Here is a 17,990-nt window from a genome sequence, read left to right on the forward strand (position 1 = left end):
ATAAACCATCTAACTCACATTGATTTTGGAACTTTGAATTTGGGTAGTTAATTTGTATCTACACAGTTCGAAAAAGTAGTGTAAATTTCTGTTCAACATGATGCACATAAATGGAGCGTCACATATCATACACGTTTACTATATACGGCTCAAGCAGTCTAAAAAAACAGCAAAAACGTTTATTGCTTCAATATCCGACGGTTTCGGTTATATATTTAACCTTTTTCAAGGATTCCAAAAAGGTTTACAATAATCCGTTACAATATTTTCTTCCCTTATTCTTGACTTACTTACAGAGGCAACGTTTCATTGTTACAATATGTAGTGCCCTACATTTTGTTGTCCAACATAGTATGGCACCCACTTTGGCTGTGAGCGGTAAAATGCTTAATAGAAAAATATTGGTCAACGACTAGTATTTTACTCACTGCAATAGTTTCGATTTGTATGTGCTACACTGTACATATGATCAGAAACTTTTACCGTTAGATAAAAGCTTTTTCATATCGTTTTACAATAGTTGATCAATAGATTTTGAGCCCGTCATTTTATCGACACCTATTCTGACTATTGCTATTCTAGATGCTATTGTGTGAGTGTGATTGATTGCTATGCAGTGATAGGTTTAAAAGTTGGCTATCAGCAGGCTCGCTCGCGAGTTTGAAATGAGTCGAGCGTAGCATTTCTTAGGGTGAACTCTGAGCTTCTTGCGTCGAACAAAAAAGTAATCCGGAGTCTCGAAAAGCGCACCTCACGTCAAATCTAGATAAACGTTTCAAAAGGCAGGCTTGCAATTGCTCATTACAGCTTAAATTCTAATTTTTGGAATTATGAAACTATGAGATACTATAATGATAATTTTTATTTGTAAGAAGCAAGAATGGGTGGTAAAGTTTGTGTATGACATACACCTTTTATCAATTTTGCTTTCAGAAGGTCACAACTAGCGATTTTATGATCTCTGATTGCTCGCTCATCGCGTTGCTCATCGTTACAGCTAATCGCTATTGGGACCCTCTGAAAGCTAAATTAACATGTTTTATGTATCATACAAATACTTAACCTTCTCTTCTTGCATCTTGTCAATAAGAATTACCATTAAAATAATTCATAGCTTCATAAATCCGAAAAATAGCATTTTAGCTGTAATGAGCATTTGCAAGCTTGTCAAAAGGTCCTATCTGCCTTTAACGATTCTCTTCATCGACTTTCTCTTCCATTAATAACTCAACATCAAAAGCATTCCCTGCTATGTTCAACGTTCAAAGCACAATATAGGAACTTCTGCTATCAAACTGTGTGGCAAAAATAGCATCAATTGCATTTGCGTAGGCGTGGTTATCAAAAGAGAAAGTCGATGAAGAGAATCGATCAACGCAGATAGGACCATTTGAAATGTTCATCGAGAAATCATCCTCTCGCTGAAGTTCACTCTCCCTCTCTCTCTCTCGAGGAGTTTTTGTTTACTTCTTCCGTATTCCTGTCGCCACTCACTCGAGGTGAGGGCTGGCTAAACTCGACGTACAAGAGTGTTCTAAAACCTCCAGTGAGCTTGAGGAGTTTCAGCAAGCCTGGCTATCAGCCACCACTGAGATTGCAAGTAGAAATTAGAAACAAAGTTTGTTAAGTGTTTAGTGTTGAAATAAAGTATCGTCCCTCTGTGCGAATGTGTTTCGTTTAATCGTGCAGAGAAATAGCTGCGTGTTGCTAACCGTTAGGCGAACGACGGCCGTAAAGCGGTGAGAAAAGGTTCTTCCCCAACACCTTCTGTTCAACTAAGCAGATGTTTTATATTCTTCCACTGGTTGCTGCAACATAAATAAATTAAAACTCGCTTTTAGCTCTATTACCAGATATGTTTTCAATCTCCATCGCCCAGAGCATATTACATAATATAACACTTGATTTCTAGGGGTTACATTTAAGAACCACCACAGAATAAGAATGTGTTTACAAACATACATGATTTTAACCGAGGCGCCATTGTATTTACAAAATATTTTTGTTTATTTGAGATCCTCTCGGTCTATGAATTTGAAAGTTTCTAGGAAAAGAACGGACGTATGAAAAAACTCGTTTTTCCAACGCGCTGTAATTTTATGGTACTACCTTCCTATTGATTGTGAACGTGCTTCTTAATATTCTGCAGTTAAAAGATTGTGCAGTAAATATTTCTCTTCAACGAACTAATCTTCATCTTGACGTAGTATATACATTGCGAACCATGTAGGTCGAGGAGTATGACCCATCCAACTACAACCATGGCATCCTCACGCGACTAGCACCAAACCAGCACAAGAACCACACACCGATACGTCGATCTAGCCCTGCACGATCGAATCAGTTTTCTCTCAGCACAAGCAAGAACACTCACTATGGAGAGAGCGAAGCCATCATCGTCGTCATCATCACCATCATCGTCATCGATTGCTGAAGGAGTGATAAGGATGACTAGTGATAAGATCGGTGAGAATATCACCCACTCTCAGATATCGAAGGAGGAAATCATCGCATCAAAGAAGCACCGGACTACCTACGACGATCTTCGGAAGCTGCAACCAGTTCACTTGAACCAGGTCACCGAATCGCACGCGAGGAGACCCACGGCGGAATTTTAGTTCGTGTTGTAATTTAAGTTAAATTGAATATATGTAGTACTAGTAATTAAATAGATTGCATGTTCACTCAAATAAAGTGTCGTTAATTAATTAACCGGTCGCGAGTTCATCTAATTAGTGTTGACGGACAGAAGCAACCTTGGATTGTTCAGCTTGTCCATTGAAGGTAAGTGACCCTCCCCGTTCACTTTGGTTTTATAAAAAAAATAAAATAAAGAAATATGGGTTTTTTTGTTGAAATTAATAAGAAATAACATTCTTTCACTCTTTTCTGCATATAACAGGTACAGCATACATATTGATTGTTCGTAAAATGTAGCTTAAACTATAAGGAAAATCTTTGCTGGAGACAGCGTCAGAATTCAAGTTAGAATTACGGAGGTATTCATTTTTGAATTTTAATGAGCATTTTTTCGTATATTGCATCGCCAACATGAACGTTAAAGCTGTATTTTGACGTTTCATAAAACTAAAATCACATTAAGACCCATGCATTAATGATGTCACGCTAAATCCCTATCGTGACGTTTTTCCTATACCTAATGCATTGCTTGTCACAAAATATTAGAACCCCCCCCCCCCCCCCCTAGAGCGTGACATAATATATGCATCAACCCTTACCAAAAGTGGTGAGGTTTTTACAACATATAATTCTGTCAATAGCGGATGAATGTTAATTCTAAGCAAGCCAATCGTTTAGAAATTTTGCTACGAATCTGCTAAATTGAACACTTTATTAATATTCAATTTGTCACTACTGAAAATTACACATATGTCCAACTTTTACAATAGTGATCAAAATAATCACCGATTGTCTGCAAACAGCGCATTCCCTAACACAGATTTCAAAATCGAGTTAGATCTTGTCTCCCTTGACGGTGCTTATTCTATCACCGTGTGTGGTGCAGCCCACATGAGCGTCAATTCACCAAAGAAGTAGGAAGCAGCCTCACCGCTACTGATCGGGATCCATCTTCGTGAGTCATTGTGGACCATCTATGCCAAGCGCGTCACCCTCGTTCAAAACAACATACAGCTCGCCAGCCTCATCCTTGTTGAACACCAGTTGGACATCAGTCAGAGTCATCAATCGGATGTCAGATCCAATATGATTAAATCTAACATACCATATATTTTAAAGGCAACATTGGTAGTGCAACTAAAGAATCCAAAGTCGGTCACGGCATGAAAGTGGTCTGATTTTGATCCAGATATGATGGATTTTAATTCTTAACACGCTTAAATCGATAGGAAATTTTCCTACATATCTTTTAAAAATTAAGGATTTACCATCTTTCAAAATGTCACAATGGAAAATTTCACGAATGTGCAACTATTGCTTTGATAATAAAAATGATCACCGAATGCCTGTGAAAAGCGCAAGACCACCATAAATTATTGTTGTTTAAGAGTTAATTTTCATTGAACATTGCTGCCAGTCACATCACCCCCAAAGTTCTTTGATAATGTACCCAGTAAACAAACGTTTCTGGTCAAATGCGACAAGTATTGAAGTGGTACATAAATATTCTCGCAATGACCGAATACAACATGACCATGTCAAATAACCAGACACACTTCGTACGGTTTTTGCCAGGACGCTAGAAAAGCAAAAAAATCTCGAATTTATATGATTGTTCACGAATATCTCGCGATTGGAAAAAAATTAGCAAGAAATTCCTCCCATCAATTTTCCGCTTTTTTTATTATATATGAAATTAACCAAAAGTTCCGTGCATTTTGTGCACGAAAATGCGTGATTTTGACATCAGAAAACAAGGCGTTTCCGTGATGGGAAAAGTGGTTTCCCTAACACAGTCGCCGAATATTGATACCGAACACTGAGCATGCCAGACGGTGATGAAATGTGTGTGTGTATTCCTTCCAACCCCAGTGGCTGGCAGTGTTATTATGGAAGAACTCTCTCTTCAATGCCGCATTTATGGTCATTGTAGCTTTAGTCTGGGAGTTAGAAGGTGAAAGCTCTATTCAAGATCCAGCAACCCATTTCAGAATGTCTGGAGAATCACGCCCATTCCGAGGTTGCTTTCACTTACAATAAGTCCCGCATGTATGTATTACCTCTATCAATTGGATATTAGTATTACATACACATTTCCGGGTTCGAAAATATTCTAGCGCGTATTTAGTTTAATTTTGATGTTTAATTTATAAATAATAATAATAGGCTCGGTCTCATCATGTTCCGCTGGTCTGCCGCCATTGATTGCTTCTTTTGGAATCCCTTGTGCTTTTTCTCTATCGCTTTCATTCCGCACTTCCCCGGCAATTTCCTTCCACCTTTTCCAGGTTTTTCTTGTTTTCCGAAGGAGGTGAATCCGTACTAATTTCCATTTCCATTTCATCCACCATAAAGCTCGCGTCTTAAATCGCTAAACAAGCTATATAGCGACTAAAGGGTTACTTGGGTACTCATATGGCCGTCAGAAAGGTTTATCGGTTGCGAAGGGAAGTATTCCTGAAAGTGATGCGTTATATTTCTCCATGTTTGAACATTGAACATTTATCATTGTAAACACTACCGCCATATGTTGTTTACACTCAACAGATTACTGTAGCGTGTAAACGTAAAACACAAGGGAACTGATTATGCACGCCACAAGTGGCGATAGTACCAACTAAGCAACATTTAAATTTACCGTTAAAAGCGATTTCGATGAACATCTTGAGCATGTTATGTCTGTTTGTCTGTGATCATACCTTAACTATCGCAACTCCGGGTAATCCGCGAAGGTGCTTGCATTTTTCTTGGGCACTTTTGATCTAACTGCCATCACTCTCTCCTACTCGAAATGTGCCACGACCATATTGGCACAACGACGCCCTATACGCTCTCTGACCAAAGCGCAGGAATCATCGGGCCCCATACTGGAACCCAAACACCCGGAAGCGAAACGGCAGATGAATATACTGTTGATGTGTTTGGTGGATTTTGGCCAGATGATGGACCCTGCGCCGACGCCGAAGAATAACATACTGAGTTTGGAATAACAGGTGTTGATACTGGGTGAAAATAAGGTAGGTAGCCTGCGGGAGGGACTCATACCTGCACAGAAGAAATCCATACCGGGATATACACCAGATATGTAGCTACATGTCCTCCACTGTAAGGACTACTGAAATGCATTGTTCTTACTTACGGTTTGTTATCAATGTGATAATACCACTTGTAAAAATAGCACTTTCTTCTTTCGGTAATCAATAAAAATTGCACCACTTTATTTGCACACCGTATCGATGAAATTGTTGAATGAAAATGAATCCTAGTAAGAGAATTATGCATAAAAAAAATCTAGTCTATTTCTTGCCGAAGGGGCTTAAAATTTGCATCAAAAAGCTTAAACGTAGGTACCGTGCCGATAGGCTCGAATTCTGTGATTGATGTGTTTTCCCTGATACATATTTCATTTCCGCACCGCTATCATCTCCAAGAACATCGAGGACAAATTTCCACAGCATTTTTGTAAACTGGCTTCCAAGTTTTCCAACCCATCGGTTCTGTTCAGGTCCAGAAATGACTGATAAAAGAGTTAACTAAAGAGCAAGAGTTTGTATCCAAGACATATCGTCCAGGATTGGCTTGTACATATACATCGACAGAGCACCTCACAAACAGAACACTCAAATTGCTTCCGAATTTCAACCTATCGAACTGATAACGAGTTAAGAAATCAATTTAATATATTATCGTTTCAGTTGAAAACCGGAAAATCCCACACCCGCCAATTGAGTTTACTCTCGTTCTGTACGTTAAACATAACGTCGGACATAGTGCGCTGTATTCGCACAATGATGCGCTATTCAGTGCACTATGTCTGACGTTATGTTTAACGTACAGAACGAGGGTAAAATCGAATGTCGCGCGTGGGTTTTCCAGTGTCCAACTTGAACGACAATATACTATACTTTTGCTGTGACATCAAAACTAACTACAGTCGTGTCTTGAATACAACCTCTTACTTTTTTACGTATGAAACAATGCTCATATATTTGCTGCTGCCAATGCACAATGGGGAAAAATTAACGGAAAAATATATTAAATGGTATACCTCTGAAACTCCCTGAAACAAAAAAAAAATGGTTCATATAATTTCTTAAGGTAAAAACCTTGCAGAATTAAATTTTTGTGACGTAGGTATCTCTGAAATCCTGCTAAAAACATGGAATATGTATATTAGAGCAAGTGGAAATGATAATTTAAAAATTGCAATGCTGAAATGTGGGTGCGATAATATAGGAAACTTCATAGAGCTGATGAACTCTTCTATTGACAACGTACTTGGATCTATGGAGTTTCTTGTTATATCGCAGCTACACTCTAGCATTCAAATGTAGAAATGACCTTGCTCTCTTTACCCCTTGGCCATACTTGGCGCAGTGTACCTTAATTGAAATTAAAAAATTTCGTTGAGAAACACATGGAAAATCAAATGAAAGATATCTCATTTATGGAGATGTCCTGGAGACGTTAAAATAAAACAATTATTTAGGCCACCTTTGCAAAAAAAAATAATAATATGTGATGTATCTTTATGGATCTAATCGCTTTTTCTACCGCTACTGCTACTGTCAGAATCATGGTCGCTGTCAGAATTGTCTTCAAGCTCATGTTCACTATCTGTGTTCTCTACTGTTTCATCTATAAAGTATTCTTGCATTTGCGCTTCAAAAATGTCATCACCCGTTCCTTGTTTTTTATGACTACATTTTTTAATTACTAAGTAAGACATTGTTGGATCAGACCACGTCAATGCACACCTCATCATGTCGGACAAGTTGTCTTCGGTGGATGTTTTACGACTCAAATGGGGCCGAGAGTATTTGTACCGCACTGCTCGTCGACGAAATTCATTGTAAATGGTTGCCAAAATAAAAAGATATTTTAAATTACAGAAAGCCAATTAAACTAGAAACTTACAAGCTTTTCGGCAAATTCTGCAAGGTGTTTATACTTATGCATACACGGTGGAAGGTTCCAGATAAAGGGAAATGCATTTAAAATACCCTTTTCAAGTTTTGAATACAATGAACTAATGAGCCGGAGATTCTCCGATAGTTCCTCGTCAATTTTGAGGATAGAAGCAAATACCTTTGGCTGTGCGAGCAATCGTCGGGCCATGTTTCCGTTGTTGGAGCTACCAGATCGTCCAATCTTGGGCCGGTTTATTTGCATTTTAAAATGCTCCTCAAGATGATTTGAAATTTACCTGGCTTTTGCTTTGACTTCTGGATGTGACAGAGCAGGTTGTCCTTTTACTCCTTTTTTCGCGGATTGCCTTATCATCAGCCACTCTACAGCATTTATTTTTTTTGTTCATTACTTTATTTGATAAGGCTCAACCGAATTAACTTTACAGAGCCGAGGATTCTTGGTCACTATACAATACATCTTAAAACTATAGTCAAAAGGTACAACACAATAAACACTTTATCTTCCGCTATCCAAAAAGCCTCCTCCATCAGAACTGGAGCCGCTTTCAGTCGATTCCTTATATGACATTACGCCATCGTGGGGCAAAGCGCTTCCATTGCAGCAAACGTGGTCAGCACTCACACTCATCACGAAACGGTTGCTTTCCAAAATCGACGACGCATCGACCGAAAGAACTGCTGATGAAGAACAATGAGGAGGACCACACAATGGTTGCTGCCGAGAAAACAGACGATCGCATGGCACACATCTAGAGTGGCCTGCTTTTGTCGACAGCCGAGTGAACACTGAACAGCATTTAATTGATCATTTTGTCAAGCTTCTGCATACATGTTCCATCAGATGTCACAGCTGTTGTTTGCGGTGACATCTATCGGAAACTAGACACAATCTGTTTTCTTATAATTGTTCACAGAGGACACTGCAGTGCAAAACATGTCTGGACCTCTATATATGCATTTAGATTATTATTCGAAGTCCCTCCTTTTTTACACATTCTGCACACAAAATAGCTCACCCCTAACAGAATTTCCCGCCGAATTTTATGTATGGGGCGGGGCATAAAGTATCTTTTGCGCAGAATATGTAAAAAAGGAGGGACTTCAAATGATAAAGCAAATGCATATATAGAGATACCAGACATGTTTTGTAGTGTCAGGTACTCTATTTTGTAATCTGTGAAAGGGAAATCACAAATCGAGTGTCAACAAAATACATGGCATATTGAGAGATTGAGCTCGTGAGAGAGAATTTCTCTCTCAAATCTGAATTTTTTTGGCTCTCTGGGGACTGGTAGTAAAGCAGGTAAAATTGTATGGGGAAAAATCATTTTTATTTAATTGTCGCTTGTTTAGCATTAATTTCCGGGAAAAAACTGAACGACAAAGCCCCTGACTAATTTCTTTAGGTTTTCGTTCACTTTTTTTGACCTGAATATGCACCGAAAGCAAATTATTTCCACTTCTCTCAATTTCTATATGGGGATTTTTATCACTTCCTACCAGCGGAACAGCGCCATCTCTGTGGAAAATATTCGAACAAAATGATTGTGAATGGAAAAATGATGGCCAATACTTCCATTTGGTCCTGCTACGCATACTGGACAAGCATGTGTGTCACGGTTACCCACTATTGCGTTGGCCGCTTTTCCATCGATTCAAGTGTAGAGTGCTGACAAGCGAAATTCCATTTTTTTTTTTTGGTTGTAGACACTACCACAGGGCTCTGGTTGATCTCATCGACTTCTTCGAAGAACTTATCGTACATTTTTTTCGTCAATTGGTCTGTCTCTTTGGTCTAGTTCATCGACCGAATCCTGCGGAACATATCCGACTGAGGATTCGGATTTCGCCACACCTCTTCTCCATTTGCAGTTCTTAGTAATAATGACATCGAATGCTCTGATAATAAGGAATCATCTTCACCTACAATTCTTTGTTGATTGTAGTGAGTGAACCCTGTAGCTGAATCCGGTCCAGCTGTGATATATAGGGTACAATCCACTCTATCGCTCTCCAGATATGTGACTGTCTGAATAACTTCTTCGAGCTCAAGGATCCTGCTCACGTCACATTTGACAACATCACGCAAGGTGACTGATGAGGACAAATAGCCCTTGTCCCAGTTTGGAGGACTGAATGGAGGAATTATCTTTGCCCTATATTGAATCATTTTCAATCAAGGTTGAAACAGCTTCACACCCAATTCGTCGTTCGCAAATCTAGCTAGCCCCTCATATTTTGACTTGCTCAATCCAAGTCTTGTTTTAAACATTAAAGATGTCTCCTCAGATGGAACGGATGATTCACGAACGGTAGCATTTAGAGCTTGCGATGCCCAAGATTCACCTTTATCCCTTAGTTGTTTGAGCACCTTCGCCAAATGTGGAAACTTCAATCTGCGAGCAGATTTATCGGTGGATCGAAGAAGTTGATCCAACGGGTGTTGTTTGGCTAATAAAAGACTTTTTTTGATCCTTAACACGTTCTCACAAACGATGAAAATCTTTTTGATCTTCTTGTTTTTGCCCACAAGATGTTTTCTTGGGACCGGGTGACTGCTTCTGAGACGTCACGTTGCTTCTAGTTATGCATTGAGACTGAATTGAGCGTTTGGCATGGCGAAATGCGAGAGACGTTCGAGGATGTTGAGAGCTAAAAACATCAAATAAGTTGATTGTATTTATTTTGAAGTAACTTGGTTATTGGATTTATTTTTTAAGTGATCCTGTTGACTTCTTCGACAATATATATTGAGCGACCTTTTTATAAATTCCTGTCTTTTATTTAAAAAAAAAACATCATTAAACTAAAATAATTGAACATTCCCAGTACTACGTTCATTGCAACAAAAACTAAAGGGTGATACGGTCAAAATTTGGTCAATATCAACTTGACGTATTTCTTTCAATTTTGCATTTAAAAAACCTGAACACCCCTCATTTTGAAGGGGTGTGTGTGTAGAATATTGCTCCTATTTTGATTTTGGAATTCACTCTTCAGTTGTCAAAATGCCGTCCAAGCAAGAAGAGCAGCGTATCAAAATTTTGCTCGCGCATCGCGAAAATCCGAGCTACTCGCACGCAAAGTTGGCAAAATCGCTAAAAGTTGCCAAATCAACCGTTACAAATGTAATTAAAGTGTTTGGGGAACGTTTGTCGACAGCCAGGAAGTCTGGATCGGAGGGAAATCGAAAACCGGAAGCCGCTGAGACGACAAAGAGAGTTGCCGGTAGTTTCAAGCGAAACCCTAACCTCTCTCTCCGAGATGCCGCAAATAAGCTGGGTGTATCGTCTACAACCGTGCATCGAGCCAAAAAACGAGCCGAACTATCGACTTACAAGAAGGTAGTGACTCCAAATCGCGATGATAAACAAAATACGACGGCCAAAGCGCGATCCCGGAGGCTGTACACGACGATGCTGACGAAGTTTGACTGCGTGGTAATGGACGACGAAACCTACGTCAAAGCCGACTACAAGCAGCTTCCGGGACAGGAGTTTTATACGGCAAAAGGAAGGGGAAAGGTAGCAGATGTTTTCAAGCACATGAAACTGTCAAAGTTCGCAAAGAAATATCTGGTTTGGCAAGCCATCTGTACCTGTGGCTTGAAAAGCAGCATTTTCATAGCTTCCGGGACTGTCAACCAAGAAATTTACGTGAAAGAGTGTTTGAATAAACGTCTGCACCCTTTCCTGAAGAAACACGGTTGTTCCGTACTGTTTTGGCCGGATTTGGCATCTTGCCATTACGGTAAAAAGGCCATGGAGTGGTACGCCGCCAACAACGTGCAGGTGGTTCCCAAGGACAAGAACCCTCCCAACACGCCAGAGCTCCGCCCAATTGAGAAATACTGGGCTATTGTCAAGCGGAACCTAAAGAAGACCAAAAAAACTGCTAAGGGCGAGCAGCAGTTCAAGGCAAACTGGCTTTCTGCTGCGAAGAAGGTGGACAAGGTGGCTGTACAAAATCTGATGGCAGGGGTCAAGCGTAAGGCCCAGCAATTCGGATTTGGAAAAGCGGAAGCCTAACTGAATATTTTTCCTGAATTTTATTCTAATTGAACTTGAAAAAGAAATTTAATTTGATTTTTTAAATAAACGATTTCACCGATTTACACGCGTTTTCCCTTGACCAAATTTTGACCGTATCACCCTTTAAGATTATCAAGATAATTGTACCCAATCATAACACTGGTGTTCCATTTATTGGCCAAACAGCCTAAATCATGCTGAGATAAGTAATTCCTATTTTTTCAACGCAAGTATACAGTTATGCTTTCAAACTAACTTTATATAAAATAATTATTTCAAGTCATGCAATTTTTCAGAATTTAGGTCGTATGACCAGTTAGGGGTGTACTACTGCCATAACTAATACACGATCCGATCTGTATTCCTGTCAATTCGATGACCTTCTCTTATTTGCCATTTTTTAGAAAAACAATGCTGACAAAAATAAATGCACACACGCTAACGCACATATACAATCACAAATACATTTTCAGATCTCGTCGAGCTGAGTCACTTGGTATATGATACTCGGCTTTCCGGGACTTGGATCGAAAGTTGGTTTTCAAAGTGGTACTTTATGTATACGCTTCTTTGTAAGACTCAAAACAACAGTTAATATTTTTGCCAACTTTTTGACTTAGTTACCCCATATTGGTTAATAGATTTAGGAATCGTGTTTCAAATTCTTTGAAGTTCCTGATTGTTTTTGGATAGCATAAATGGTTTATCTCAGTCTTTATTAATATTTCGAGCAGCTTTCTATTGAAACTGTACGTTTTTTTAGCCTACATACTTACCTCGATAATAACCTCAATAATTTAACTGGAATGTAGAATCCAGTCAATTCTTGTTCTCCTTGCAAAATCGGATTTTGCTGTAAGCTCTAGACCAGCGGCGATCGAATAGCAAGATCCATGTTTGAATTCTTGATTCTAGCAATTTAGCAGAAACAGAGACTTCTCGCAATACGTATTGTAGTATTTCAGATCTATTTCGACGGGACTCACTATAAATTTTGGCAATATCTCTGTTTGTTATCATGTTTGTAAAACTTAGCCGTTTAACACCTTTGAGAAATCAATCATAATTAATTGATGAATCTACGCGAAACTGCACCAGTGCATGCGACACCTAGGTTTGAAATCCAAAACCACAAAAGTGATGATGTACTAAAAAATATTCCATACGATTTGACTGGTAACAAAACGTCATTTTCATTTTCTCATCATTTCCATCTGCTGGTCGACCGTAACGTAGATTCATCAATAGTTTTGATGTAATTTGCTCAATAAATCACAACTGACAGAAGGTTAATATTATCGTTGTACGATCCCTTTAGAAACTTTATTACCCATTGAAACGCATCTCATGGATGGTTAAAACGGTAAGAATAAAGTGATCGTTTGCATTTGGTTGATCCCGCATCCTGCATTTGACGATAGCCTTTCTCATATTTTTTTTTCGTAAGGATTTGTCGAGGTACAGATGTTATAATAAATGTGTATCATTTAATTGGTGAGAAAAATTTGCTGGTATGCAAATCAAGCTGAAATTGCATTAGGTCCTAAGTAACATTGACAGATTCTCTTCGTCGAATTTCTCTTTGAATCTCCACGGCCGATCGATAAAAGAGGCTTTTATCTAGCACGTTATACGACAAACACAACAAGAAACGGTTATGTGCTCAAATTATTAACGAAAGAGAAAGTCGACGAAGAGAATCGATCAATGTTACTTAGGACCGAATGCAATGTTCAGCTAACAGCAACCAGTGTCTGTTTTTATCATTTACCATCACACGTAAGGAGTAGCGCTTCAACCCAGTGTCGATGAATTGCGTTTGTTTTGAACATCTTCGTAGTTACGAAACGAGCGAAATGAGCAAATCGACAGTGAGCATGCATAAGGGCGAATACGCGATGATCGATTCTCTTCATCGATATTCTCTTTGCATTGCTACAGCTAAGCGAAACAATTTTCTAGAATTTGTTCAATGCAGAGTAGTAACAGGTTGTATTGGCTATCAGAAGCAACAGCAAACGCACCGAGAAACGTTAAATCTAGCGAGTTATTAACAAAAGAGAAAATCGACGAAGAGAATCGATCATCGCGTATAGGCCCTTATGCATGCTCACTGTCGAAATGAGTTTATTATACATCAACGAATACGCGTTTGTTGATATTCACCAGTGCTTGATTATCAAACCCAAAATTGTCAAAATCAGAAGTGATCCTCAAAAGCAAAATAATCAACGAAATTTTGGGCAAAATGATTATTTTGAATATTGTCGACCACACTGCCTTAATCATCGATATTATCATCAGTTCAGCTTGAGGCAATAATTTGCCGTCGACTTATCTCTAAAAACCACGTTCTTCAGCGCTATATTTGTTTAAAATGAAAATAATCATTTTGCATTTGATCCTCAATATCATCCCGACCAAGATGAAGACGAATATCAATATTTACAACAACAGAGGCGATAATGAGAATCCAGCCACGAATGAAGAAAAACAAAATTTAATGTTATTTTTGATACTCAGAGGTTGCCTAGATCAAGGGAATTTGTTTATATCAAAATTCAAATTCATGCAGGTAGTTGGTCTGTCTGTTAAGGTTTTCTTCATATTCAGCTAAATTGAGTGTAGAAGAAAGGATTTTTATCAGCACTGACAGCAACACTGTTAGTAACGTTTACCCCCGCGTTTTTTTTTCGCATGTGTCGTTGCATTTTATGTTGTTGTAACGGTCATAAAATATACCTTCGTTGTCCGCTCGTTAGTTTTTGTGCTACTGCTTTCGATTTTAGTGAATTTCACTCGGTGTGTTGTGTTTTCGTGGTATAGTTAATGTGAAACATTTTTGCTTTGTTTACGTACATATTCCAAAGCACACCCCACGCGATTTTTTCTGAAGCGCCATCTACCAGCAAAATTGTGAAACTTTCGAGCTTATCATGTGCTTGTGGTGTAATTGCTGTATACATTTTGGAGCATTGCTGTCGTTGTATTGCGCTACCTTGAAATTTCATTGATTTGCAGTGATTTTTGCAGTTTGCCGTCTTGTTCCTGCAAAATGAGTGTAATTTGCCATGCTTGCGCCAATGACATCCATGAAAAAATCATTGCCTGTCGTGGGTTCTGTAATGCGGTATTTCACCCAAAATGCTGTCACTTGCCGAGTGAACTGTTGGATGAAGTTGACCGAAACAGGCAATTATTCTGGATGTGTAAATCTTGTGCGAGCATAATGTCAGACATTCGGCATAGTAAGAACCGGCATAGTAAAGGCTGCATATGTTGCTGGTCTGGGGAAACAGCTGAGTACTCATACGGAGTTGCTGGGGAAATTGAAACAAGAGATTCTGGAGGACTTGAAAATTGAAATTCGGTCCAATTTCACGAAGTTGACCAATACTGCTTCCATCACTCTAGTTTCCTCCAGACGGTCTGGTTTTATATCAAAAACCATAGGAAGCCGGCGGTTATTTCCAAGAAAGGACAATAATGTACCAACCCTAATGCGTGCTACTGATGAATCTGTATCTCCAAGCCTAGGCCACTTCACTGTGCCTGTCCCAGTGGAAAAGTTTTGGATTTACCTATCTCGGATTTCTCGTGATGTTACTCCTGAGCAAATTGGTGAGCTGGCCAAAAATCGTTTGTCAACCGACAATGTTGAAGTTATCCGACTGGTTTCAAAGAACAAAGACGTCAGCACCATGTCTTTCATTTCTTTCAAAGTCGGTGTCTCAGCAGATTTGACGTCGAAAGCAAGGAATGCTATTTCGTAAATTCGTGGACAACCGCAGAGTCGAAAATTTTTGGAAGCCTCAAGGATTGTTACAAATGAACATACCGCAAACAACTCCAAAGTCCGCCAATTCCAGTCATCAATCATCTATGACGGAGTGATATTGCCGGGTCAGGAACTTGAACCTCAATACTGCATTTTTATCAACCGATTACCGGGACGCTCACTTGCCACTAGCATTTTGATCCCCTCATCACAGTCGAGCCTCTCCCGCCATCGACCTGCAGTCGTCCCGGTCCTGTGTTTGAGTCCGGAAACGGGGTCTTCCAAAATCCAACCGGAGAAGTGTGATCGATTTCTGAATAATTCCGTCCCTGAAACGATTATCACTTCTAGTCGAACTTCAACAATGAACTCCTCTGCTGGAATTCGCGTGTGTTTTCTGGAATCCCTACCAAGCAGTATGGAGTGGACGATTCGAAGCTGTTCATCGCAAATTCGTCAGATAAGCACTGTGCTATCTTCCATGGAGTGACCCGCTAAATTTACCACCGTATGCTGACCGCTGTCGTTTACCGGGTTTGGATTCTCTTGCTAAGCGACGAAACATATCGCAGGTCGTCTTCGTTTCTAAAATTTTGCTCACAGAATATGATGTTCCTTGGTTACTGGCCAAAATTAATCTGTATGCTCCTGCCCGGGTTTTTACATCGTTTGCTGTCAGCCAATTTTTAATTTTTAATGAGTGACTACATTTAGATTTAAGTGTTTGATTGAGACTATCAAGTCAGATGGACTATATTAATAATAAATTATAAATAAAAACTTCAGATCATTTTTTAATGTAAGTCGCCAGCAACTAAATATGCATCATTGTACATTAAATAACAAACAATTGATTCTCAAATATGGTGGTAGCCAGACTAACCCGTTTTTATCTAGGTGAAGCGGATGAGAAAATAGTTGATGTTGTCAAACGAAAAGTTGTCATTGGTGAGACAAGTAACAGTATTTATTTATCTCTTTTACCACTCATTATTAGAATATATTAAATATTTTGTGTGTATCATTAGAATTAGAGAATATTTTTACTGCAATTAAGTTATTTGAAACTGGAATATAACAATGAAATTTTCGAGTTGCTTAAAGATCGGATCGAATTCTTTGTTGGTTTTTTTTGTATTCTTCCGTAGAAACATTACAAAATGTCATTTTGATCGTACATCACTGGCAGAAGGTTGTTCCACATCTTGCTGCATTCCATCATTCGAAGTTGCATTTGAAAAAAAATAATCTTTACTTTGAAGCAAGTAATCAGCTTACACTTTTCACCAAATTTTAGTGCATTACTCAAGCTTTCTTTAAAAAATATTTATACAAATCGAAGAGAGTTGTTATGTGAAAATCAACATATAATTTTTTTACTATGAATTTACTGAGTTTTTTCCTTCAGTGTATGTTTTCTTAAAGAACATTTAATTACCAACAATGTCTTCTCAAATGTCATTTTGATTTGATCAATGATTTTCATGTTATGATTTTTTAACGATGGGCCCAATCTAAGATCTATTTCCCCTAACTCAATAAAAATAAATAGATTCACGATGCAGTCTGCACCAAAGTTGTTATTTTTTATATTTTTATTAAGGAGACTTTCAGCCCTGGGCTGGTTCGTCTTCATTCAAAGTTGTTACTCATTGTTTGAACTGAAATAAAAAAAATCCTAATTAAATCGTGATTAAGGAAACTTTTTATGTATAAAAAGCGTGTAGGGGTGTGATTTATTAATGTATGTTATCCAAAACCACTATACAAAATTCAAACTACAAGCGCCAGCTCATCTTACAATCAAATGAGTTGTAACATTCTGAGAATGGTAGTCTGACCTAAAGAAGGAAATCTGGGAGTTGGCCCGTGGAACATTACAAGTGTTATTATTGTGGTCCAGTCTAATAGATTTGGTAATATTTGGAATGTATTGTTCTACTAAGTTTAGAAGACTGACACGGTTTGAGTGCAATGGGTTATTTCCAGCTTCAAATAAGTTTTCTTCATTTCTTTATTTAACGTCGGTCTCTGTTCCGCAATCTAGTGCCAATCACTGACAGCCATTGATTGCCATTCATTGACGGCAATCGAATGTGCAGGAAGGCAGCTTCCACACCTGCGTATGATATTGCACCCATTCAACACACATGGGCCGGGACCAACGGCTTTACTTCCCTTCCGAAGGAAGACGTGACCAGAGATTTTTATGCCTCAGAAAAATCCCACCGACCTCGGCTGGGATTGAACCCAGACCCTTTGCAGTCACGCTTACCACTACACCACCGGCGCCGGCTAGCTTCAAATAAGTATAAGCATAGAAATAAGAAGTCCAATATGCATTGTTTTTCGAACTATAAAGCGATTTCAACGGTCAGTAACGAAAGTCACCGCATGATCAATTAATTTTAACTCACGATTTTCAGCTAATGATACCATCCAAGAACACCACTTGAAATGGAATGTTCTTAATTGCTCACCGGAGATTTTTGTTTCAAATGAAGTATAAAATCCTGCACTTCAATTGCAATCAAAACAATTCACGGAATAGCTAAAAATATGAAAATCATTTCGAAAGCAATGATAAGAAGACTCTGATTCAATTCTGCA

General features: G+C 38.7%; 1 protein-coding gene and 1 pseudogene across 3 annotated transcripts in view; both read right to left on the reverse strand.

Moving 5' to 3' along the window:
- The window catches only part of LOC135708020 (uncharacterized), a 29,684-nt pseudogene extending 19,943 nt beyond the window's left edge, over positions 1-9,741 (reverse strand).
- LOC135707992 (protein O-mannosyl-transferase TMTC1-like) overlaps positions 1-17,990 on the reverse strand; it is an 860,006-nt gene that overhangs the window by 128,890 nt on the left and 713,126 nt on the right. The gene's annotated exons all lie outside the window — the stretch shown is intronic.

The sequence above is a fragment of the Ochlerotatus camptorhynchus genome, unplaced genomic scaffold (assembly GCF_037179485.1).
Source record: "Ochlerotatus camptorhynchus isolate MF236.1 unplaced genomic scaffold, CSIRO-AGI_Acam_v1.1 ptg000324l, whole genome shotgun sequence".
NCBI classification, from domain to species: domain Eukaryota; kingdom Metazoa; phylum Arthropoda; class Insecta; order Diptera; family Culicidae; genus Ochlerotatus; species Ochlerotatus camptorhynchus.